We start from the raw sequence: 10,158 nt of genomic DNA, 5'->3' as shown, positions 1-10,158 counted from the left end.
ATTAAATGACTTTATATTTAACTTCATAAGACCTTTGTTAAGCTCCTTTAGTAACTCCCCTACAATTCTTATTTTATGGAGTAGTATGCATAAATCCTTGGAGCAAACGTTTCAAAGGGATTGATACACTTCAACTAAAATGCCATCAATGCCAAGGGATTTGACATCCACAAGTAGATGAAACACATATCCAAAAATGTTGTTAGCATCAAAGAGTTCCAACATCTTAGGGATTGGTTTTCTCCAACAATCCCATAAGATACAAACCCTCTTCTCAACTTTGAGAATTGATCAACTAGATACAATACTTGATGGGACTTAGAGGGTTCTTCCCAACGATTCAATGAGCACACCCAACTCCCCATCCACACCGAGGCCTCGAAAGTTGACCCAAACTGAACATTCATGCTAAAGGTGTTGAAGGATGTGCTATAATATGAATGCCTAAGAAGCATGAAGATAATAAGGTTTATATTTATGTTGTATGTTTGTTTATTTGGTCAACGATGAATAAGGTTGGTACAAGTAGCAAAGGGGTAAAAACAGGGCATCATTAATGTTGGTAGAAGATAAATAGAAGCTACGACCATACACCAAGGCTGAATGCTTTTTATAGGATTCTAGAAAGGAATAGTAGAGTTTAGCATCCACTAGCAAGAATGTGAGGGCAACAAAAGAATGGAGACCAACTTGACTAATATAATCAACGTTGCCATGTGATATTTTGTCTAGAGTTGGAACCCTCCGACCATAGCATGATTCAAAGCCTTATCAGCTCCTAGTATTTGCAATCATAGCTCTTTGTATAGATACACTCTTAAGTGCATAAATCAATAATGCACTAGCAAGTACATAGGATAATAATCATACTTCTTAGAGTCCAAAGAGAAAGAGAGTTATTGAAAACCTTTGTCTTGACTCTGGCAACTTAGCTTTACTTATTTGTTTTGAACTTTGAGAGCTAAGGCTATGGATAGCCTTTACAATGCTTGGGCAAGAGGAGAGATTTATGCTTCGATAAAAGAGGAGGCTATCTTTTTGTGTAGTGAAAGCTTTACTAAGGAAGCATGCATTGCTTTGAGTTGAAGAGAGAATATTTTTTTGGTTTTTTGAAACTTCTGAATACCAAAATAAAGCTCGAGGAGGAGAAGGCTTCAGAGAGGAAAGAGGGAGGTCTACTGGCCGATGCTTATAGCCCTGAGTGGCAATGATTTTTCTTCACACAAACGAGCTGAAGGTCTTACCCGAGATGAGGCTAGCAACTACAATGGCTCCAGATATGATGACGAATACATTGATCATGAAGATCAGCGTGCCATATGAAGCAGCTGTGATTGTTAGCATGCTCTGCATTAAAACAGTAAACTGTGCTAAAGCATCATTGTGGGAAGAAGAAGGAGACCTCTTGGTTGCACAACGCGCTGTAGACAAGCAATGAAGCGGGCATCCTTTAGGTCTGTAGTAGGTGAGACACATTGTCATCATCGGCTTGAGGTAGTTGCTTATCCTATTTGTTCATGGTAATTTCTTCAAATAGCAAGGTTTGGTGAAATAAGCAAGTGTGCTTCACAGAGTCGATGCGATCAACCAGAGACAACAGAGAGGAAGGTTGCTCACAAAGGGACCAGTCAAGTCAGCATGTCAAAGGATGAAACTTTGCCAATTGCTTACTGATCATCATGAGTGTATGCAGAGCACCAAGAGCCAGCTATGCATATGCGAAACGAGAAGTAGTGCCATGTGGAAGAGGGAAGTCAGTGCTGCTACAAATAATTGGAGGATGTTGAGTAGGAACTGGAGCTAGCAAAGGCTATAGCATCTTTTGTGTCACATAGGTGAGATGCCTCCATTTACATGTTTGTTTTATTGTATTAAGTATAACATGGTTTTTTGGTAAGAATCAATGCTTCGATTAAGAGAGAGATTATACTTGTTGTAGCTGTAGGCAATGGGCTGCACAGGCTATCCAACCTGGTACATGTAGATATGCACAGGTGGGCTTTGCGTATGATGGCGAGAGTGGAGAAGACTATGTTCTCTCTAACAATGATGGGTATGAAGAGGATGAAGATGACGAGGAAAGTGATAGTGAGGACAATGAAGATGAAGAAATAGAGACAATTACCAAACATTATGGAGTCAAAAGGCTCAATTGGCTCCTGTATAACGACTAGAAAGGCAAAAGAAGAAAAGCAAAAGTAGAAAGAGGTAGTGAAAGGTGATCCTGCCATGGTGAGAGTAAGTTCAATCATTGATCAGATTATTATTATTTTTTCTTCCATTGTAGTAGGTTTTGGGTGTTGTGTGTGTATATACATCACACTCATCTACTTTAATGGAAGTTTGCATGCTTGTATATGCCAATGTGCATGATATTGCTGCCATGTGACTGATTTATATTGAGGATATGTTTGATAATTGCTTTTGATTTTTCCTAGAAGAGACTTTGTCATTAAGTCTTTTCTGATTATATATTCATGAGATAGCACATTGTAGTTTTTGAATGAATCTCTCATATTGATGGGTTTTCTCTTTTTACATACTTGTAAGGAAATGATGGCTTTACCAGAAGCACACGTGTGTGTGTGTGTGTGTGTGTGTGTGTGTCCTCTATTTGGGCCAAGTTTTGGAATAAGCATCATATCTAACCAAAACTTGCAAAAGAACATTGTTCTTACAGATTGCCAAGTATACTCACAAGCATCTTTTACTGTATATAGAGAAAATTGAGCCAAAAGGAGAGGTGCAAAGCTTATCAACAAGAAAGAGAGAGAGAAAAAGAAGCTATACACTTAGTTGGAAGCAGATTTTCATATCATGATCCATACAGGTTTGCTAGTAGATCTTGCAACAATATGTATTTTGTGTCAGTGGGCTACATTGAAACATGACACTTAGGATATTCACATTGGAATAATGTTTCTTTTCATTAATTCAATGTCACAAGGAGCTTTTGAAGATTTCCTATGTAGGAAAACCCATGAAATGTAGGAAATTCCCTAATATTTCCTATGTACATCTAAATCATTCCCTACATATAACTAGGGAATCACATTCCGCACATCTCATAGTAGGAAATCTTAGGTATACTTACATAAATTACCTACATACAACTAGGGAATTCCATTCCCCACATCTTATATTAGGAAATTATAGGTTATATAGCTAGGGAATTATATTCCCCACATATCATGTTAGGGAATTATAAACCACACAACTAGGGAATTCCATTCTCCACATCTTATAATAGGAAATTATAGGTTATATAGCTAGGGAATTATATTCCCCACATATCATGGTAGGGAATTATAAACCACACAACTAGGGAATTCTATTCCCCCCATCTTATACTAGGGAACTATAAATGACCATATCAAGATAGTACATTTTGCTTGCTTTTTTTTCTAGCACTATCCATGGGGAATGGTTGCCATATAAATTAGCCTTTAAAGTAAGCAGTCACTTACTCCTATCCTAATTACATGGACCTATTTAATTCATTTCATACGCACTTAATATAACATTACGTCTCCAACTTCTTTACGATCTTTTGCAAAAATTTTCTTCGTAAGTTCTATTGAACAATGATTTAACATTTACCATCATTTGACCTATCTCAATACCTATATACAATAGAAACCAATTGGAATTGTCTTTTGCACAATGTACAATGTTATAAAAGATGTATACACTTACTAAGTTTATCTCTATGGGAAACTTCAGCACAACTAGCCTCCAAAGAAAAATGTTAAACGTACTAATGCATGTGGCATTCCATGTTGCAAAAATAAGACTTTTGCATTGATCATTCACATCCATAAGTTCTTATGCTTACCTCAAAACACATATGTCTTGAGAAACTATCCTATGTGCCTTGGGGCTTTGATTTTTCTCACATTTTCTAAAGGAATACCTTGATATCCCAAATGACTTAACCTGAATCAAATGTGATCATAGGTGAAGTGGGAAATATGTCCTTAGACATTCACATGATTTGGGTTAATCAATCCATTTCCTATGACATCAAGGAGTACTTGCATTTAATTAGATGCAAAGGCATCCTATTAGTTCCTTGTGTCGCCATGAGCTCTTCTAACATTTGATTCCCTTTTAAGAGATATTATATGATAGTTTAGGGTTTTTGTTAACAAAAATGTATCCTCCTTAAAGGGGGCCAAATCATTGAGCCAAATAGACAATCGATGCGATAAACTAGTCCTTGCTAACCATCTATCTAATGTTTAGTATTTGAAGATATGGCTATTGATACTCATGTTTTCCATGGGTGGGATCCCCTTTAAGGAGGGTCTTTCACAAATGGTGAAAATACACATTTTTTGGCAGGGGCTTTGATCATGATTGGTTGGGTTTAGAGGGGATTGGTCTACTATCTTCCTTGGTTAGCAAGATTCTCCCTTGAAGCAAGAGAGAGCATGCCCTTACACCATCATAAAACTATGCACTTAGTAAGAAGGCAATGCAAAGCATAAACAAGCTTAATGAGGAAAAATAAAAACTAACTAAATAATGGTGGAGATCACATAAGAACTACCCCAAAACAGGCTACCAAGAACACTTGCAAGGAGCTAGAGCCAAGAGTGAAGCACCAACCAAGAGTGAGTGAATATCAAGTGCACATAATATGTGGGGTGCCAAAATGGGTTGCCCTTATATATAGGTTACAATTGGGATGAGTCTTGAGAGGAAAAGTCCTAAGAGAAACCCTAATTAAAATTTATAAAGTAATATACAAACTTTTAACATCTCCTCTTGATACTCAATAAATGCTATGAGTAAACGGATGTTAAAATGATTAAAAGACTTCAACAAAATGCTAGATTCATGGTTGTCCCAGTCCAATGCATAGACTAGATGTGCATGAGGGATAGCACAAAAAATACTCCTCAAGTCAAAGTATGGGATGAAGAAACAACTCCCCACATATGGTTGCTTACCAATGTTTAGGGTAGTCCAAGTAAGAGTTGCTCAAAGTCCATGAAGGCCATCCTATTCTCATCAATCATACATAAAATTTGAAAGAGCACTCAATGTAGAAGCAAAATCCAATCCCAAGCTACTAATCACATTGAGGACTAGACTCACAAATCACCTCCCAAAATGTAGCAATGGATTCATTGAAGAAAGTGAAACAAAAGTACTAAGGCACTAAAGCTAATGATGTTTGGGCCATTTCATCACTTGTGTATAGGAGGTTGTAAAGTTGAGTTTGAAGAGTAATGGGACAAAAAGATGAACTCCATTCATGAAGCTATTGTAATTCTTCCCAAATCTCACAAGATATTTGAAAGATTGGACAATGGGGGTTTACCTTTGAAGTAAGGCTCATTAGCAAGGTAGTAAAAGCCTTGATGTCCCTTTTCTCCCACTCTTCAAGCGACTCTAAAAATTCATCTTCTTGGCTCTTCATCATTTGTTTGTGGTGCTCTGACTTAGGTTCTTGACATGAAACAATGCTTCCACAATTTCTTAAACATAATTCATGACTTTTAGTATGGCCAAACACATATTTTGGATTTTGATACAAAGGAGTCACAATGGAGATGCAATAACCAATCACTTAAAAGAAAGTCAACATTCAACCTCACAAAATAATGGCCCCAAAACTCATAAGAAAGGAAAACTCAAAACTCAATGCAATGCACAAACAATCTCAAATCACTAACATTTAATTTTCACTATGCATTTAATATGGATAAGTCATGTAATGATTGATGATATTTTAGTTGTCATTGGAAATATATTATATTAGGTAAGAAAAAGAAACGCATAAACAAGATGGATAAGTCATGTAATCATCGATGATATTCATCTCACCCATGTGTTTGCAACCTTCCTTTCTTGCTCTAGATATCAGATAGCTTATTATACATACATACATACATACATACATACATACATACATACATACATATATATATATATATATATATATATATATATATATATATATATATATATATAGAGAGAGAGAGAGAGAGACACACACACACACACACACACACACACACACACTCTCTCTCTCTCTCTCTCTCTCTCTCTCTCTCTCTCTCTCTCTCTCTCTCTCTCTCTCTTTGTATGTGTAATCTAAGAGGATTTTAGCTTTTTTGTTCAAACCATGCACACAAAGGATATGTCTACCTTGAAACCCTACAACAATATCACAAACTATGATGTTAGCCTTGTAAGGTTAGTTTATACATGCAAAAATATTATGATAAGTATGACTTATAGTGTAAGATTCGCAAAGCCACTTGATTGGATATTTATATGCGACCTAGGTCCAACGTGGCAAGGTATTTGGAATTATCCATGGGAGGAGAACCTGTTGTAAGAAAAGCTTATATAACCCTTACTAAATATCTCATGAAATTATATTTATCTTGTATGCTTTAGTAATAACCCACATTTCTTATAATGATAGACATCTCAAGGAATTAACTTAAAAGAGGTTGTATGTTTTATTATAATGATGTGCGTGGGTGTATGTGTGTGTGCATTCAATAGGGTTGTCTTCTCTTTTTTACTTGGAGAGAGGTCAATCATTACATTTAGAAGGAGCCATTGAGGAGTTACATTCCTATTTTATAAAGTCCACAGGAGTCATAAGAGAGTGAGAAGGAAGCATGAAGACCTAGTAGCTAGCATCGATGACTTCTGAGCTAACTGTAGAGGGATCTCACACTCAACCGGCAAGACCCACGGACCACTTATTGTTTCAAGTGTTTTAAGCAAGCTCTAATGACTATCTCTCACCTAGCCGATGCACCGTCGATCCTACGAGTGTAGTGAGCTTACCTTAATGCCAAAATGAGTTGCCTCCTCTCTCGCACATGCCAGTAGCTCCATGATCCTAGATGCTAGTTCAAGCATCCTCAAGCATCCTCCATCTCCAAGATCCATCCACCATAGCCGCATGCGCGAGAAAAGAGAAGAGAAGAGAAGTTAAGAAGAGGAGAGGAGATGGTGAAGAGCTTCACCCTCTTGATCCCTCACTCCCACACACTCGCTTTCTCACACTCTCACACTCCCTCTCTCAAGAGCACACACAAGCAAGGAGAAGAGAAGAAGAGAAGAAGAAGAGAACTCTTGTTAGCCACACACCAAAAGAATGAGCTTCCATTCACTTTTTGAACTTTACATACAAGTCCTAAAATCCTATGGGCACCCATCCCTTATTTACATGACTAGCTGTTGTGGCAAGGTCCTTACTCTATTTTCCTCTTCTAGCCTTATGCCTCTGTTGAGTGTTGAAATGACTTGTTTTTTGGCTAATTTTTGTTGTTTTTGAGAGCTGAATGGTTGATTTTATGAGATGATTGATTGGTTTGGAAGTGGTTTGAGAGTATTTTGGATGATATTGATTGTGTTTTGGAAGTTCATGATGTTTATCAGTAGAGATATGAGGTTCTGTGATGTTTTGATAGGTTCTGTATACCTTCTATATAGCTTCTGTTTTGTTCTGATTGTCTTCTGTAAGGAGGGATGGAGTATTGATTGATGAAGATTGAGATATTGAGAAAGCTTATTGAATGGTTTGTGAGAGTTTGGAATGGTTTGAGTATGAGTTATGTGGTTTTGATGACCTTTTGTAACCTTCTGTAGGTCTTCTGTCTCTGTTTTGTTCTGTACTGTAGCTGTTGTGGTACTGTTCTGTAGACTGTTCTGTATGCTTCTGTATGTGTTCTGTTGGATGAGAGTGTAGCTTGGAAAAGTTTTCTAGCCTTGGAAAGAGGTGAATACAAGTGCAAAATAGCTGAAAGAAGTGAAAGAAGTAGCTGCTGAAGACTCAAGTGAAGACTGGAGTGAAGTGACAGTAGTGAGCTATGAAAAGACACTGTAGTGGCTCTGGTGACTCTTCATATCAGACATACTTCTTGGGAGGGATATCCACGACCTAAGAAGGATTATTGAGAGTGATTTTTGAGATTTTAGTGAGGAAATGATGTATTATTGATAGAGAGAGAGAGAGAGAGAGAGTAAAAGATAGCCAATTCTACTAAAACAGAGTGATTGTATGTGAGAGATTGAGAGAGAAGACTATGAAGACATTGAAGATGAATACTATGTGATGTATTTTCATTCAAATATGGTGTATTTCTTTGCTTTCTTTGTTGTATTGATGGATTTTGTGAAGATGTTGAAGAATATGGTTGATTCTATCAAATCCGTGGGAGATCTACATGATGTTGTATGAAGATTTGTTGTGCCTGGTGTTCTTTTCTTCATTGTGATCATATGAAATCTAATAAACAAGCATGTTGATATTACAAGATATATTTTCTTGCAAGAGAATTCCCTTTTTCCTTGGTGTTCCTCTTGGGGCTCCATGTTTTTGGTGCGTAGCTGGGGAAACTTGCAATCAACAAGCACCAGAAGAGGCTGAAAATGAAGGAAATGGCATTGCCAAGAAGAGAAGAATTCAATGGATGCTTGTAAAGTTCCTTCTTCCACTGAAGAGTTGGAATTTCTCATAATCAGAGCCACTTTCCACAAGAAGTTCATTCCACAATGGCGGAAACACATCACCATCATGATGCATGCTCTATGTGGTGGACAGTTTCCTCTTCCTGTTGAAGCAGCAAAAACTTGCATCTTGGTGGCAAACTGTTTGGGGACAAACTAAAGAGAAGAAACAGAGAGAATGACCATCCATGGAAGATTTGGCATTCATTGATAAGTTTCCAGACATCATCAAGTGGGAGATTGTGAAGAAGCTTCAGGAGTCTTGGTCTGTAGAGGTTCACAAGGACAAGAAGGAAAAGAGTTGGAATTTGTTCGTGGATGCTCAATAGCAAGATACGTGGGATGCTTGGTGCAGTGATAATCTTCTGTTTGTTCAATTAGCAACCCACTGGAAGTTGATAGACATAGTGTTCTTTACAACATACACTGTTGAAACCATCAGAAGCTGGCATTACTATGATGATGGCACCACCACAATGCTTAGACATATGCATTTTGACACCTTCAGAACCGAATACCTTCCTCTGTGCAATGGCATGAAAGCAGAATTCAGAGACGTTGAAAAGGAAGAAGTAGAAGAAATGTTGGCAAGAGAGTCCTCCAGAGACTGAAGCCTTCTCTTAACCCTCTGTGGAGCACTAACAACATAATGGAGCCAACCCCCTGATGAATGACGCAATAAAGAGGCAAGCGTTAAAACGAGTCCAGAGGTACGTGAGAAGAGAGAAAGCAAAAATCAGAGCTGAGAACGAGCTCGCAGCAGAAGCCGCCTTTGACGCCCTTGCGGAACTCTTTACAGAAGTCCCAATGGCACATCAAGCCCTTCCTCCTCCTGCTGGAGGTCCACTTCCAAGCCAGATCCGTCCTGGAAATATTGATGACAGGCCAACGAATGTAGTTCCATTGCCAGTTTTTAAGGGAGAGTACAATGAAGACCCCGATCTTCATGTAGCAGAGTTTATGGTAGCATGTGTGGCTAACAATGCTAGAACCCCTGAGCATTGGTTGGCAATATTCCCCGCCACTTTCAAGGGCGTGGCGTTTCAGTGGTATGAGAGACAAGCAGCAAGAACTTTTGGCACATGGGACGACCTAAAGTTGGCCTTCCTCACTAAATTCAGGCATGAAGGTTTTGAAGAGCGGATGCGAGAGGAATTTATGAATTTAAGTTAGTCCTCTGGAGAAAGAGTAGAAGCTTATGTCTCACGAATGGAATCCATCCTGAAGAGATGGACTAACCATAATCTAGATTATGGCATTCAAAAGGGGGTGTTTCTCAGAGGATTACAACCAGAAGTCCATAAGTTTGTGGAGCTGCAAAGACCAGCTACATTGCAAGCTGCAACAGAAGGTGCAAGACTGTACGATGAAGTGGAAGCTAGATTGGCGATGAATCCAGGAAGAGGAGTCCTACCTCCTCTGATGCTAGGAATGATGTACCCACCAAATGCAGTTCCAGGGAGGACAGTCCCCTACCCTTACCCACAGATGCCCTCAGTATCACAATACAGTGCACCAAATCCACAGTGGCCACAATCAATGCCTCAAATGATGGTTCAACCACAACAACAATGGTCCCAACCAATTTCCTCAATGCCAAATCAGCAGCAACAGTGGAACCCTACCAACTGGAGCCAACAGCCAAGAGTTCAAACAGGAGCTCTGAATCAGAAT

At 38.5% G+C, this 10,158-nt stretch overlaps 1 long non-coding RNA gene across 3 annotated transcripts; it reads left to right on the top strand.

The window, feature by feature from the left end:
• Window positions 1-1,174: 1,174 nt before the first annotated feature.
• LOC148028217 (uncharacterized) lies at window positions 1,175-2,899 on the top strand. Of its 3 annotated transcripts, none has more exons than XR_015692569.1 (4): window positions 1,175-1,465; window positions 1,694-1,835; window positions 1,940-2,232; window positions 2,721-2,899. It is a non-coding gene; the product is annotated as an uncharacterized LOC148028217 (long non-coding RNA). The 3 variants fall into 3 exon arrangements; XR_015692568.1 differs by having other exon boundaries at window positions 1,940-2,238; XR_015692567.1 differs by lacking the exon at window positions 2,721-2,899 and having other exon boundaries at window positions 1,940-2,401.
• Window positions 2,900-10,158: the final 7,259 nt, after the last annotated feature.

The sequence above is a fragment of the Lygodium microphyllum genome, chromosome 12, assembly GCF_053477565.2.
Source record: "Lygodium microphyllum isolate KBCC chromosome 12, Lygodium_microphyllum_v1.1.10, whole genome shotgun sequence".
Lineage (NCBI taxonomy): Eukaryota > Viridiplantae > Streptophyta > Polypodiopsida > Schizaeales > Lygodiaceae > Lygodium > Lygodium microphyllum.
The sequence above is the reverse complement of the archived record's forward strand: the minus strand, read 5'-3'. Positions and strand labels throughout refer to the sequence as shown.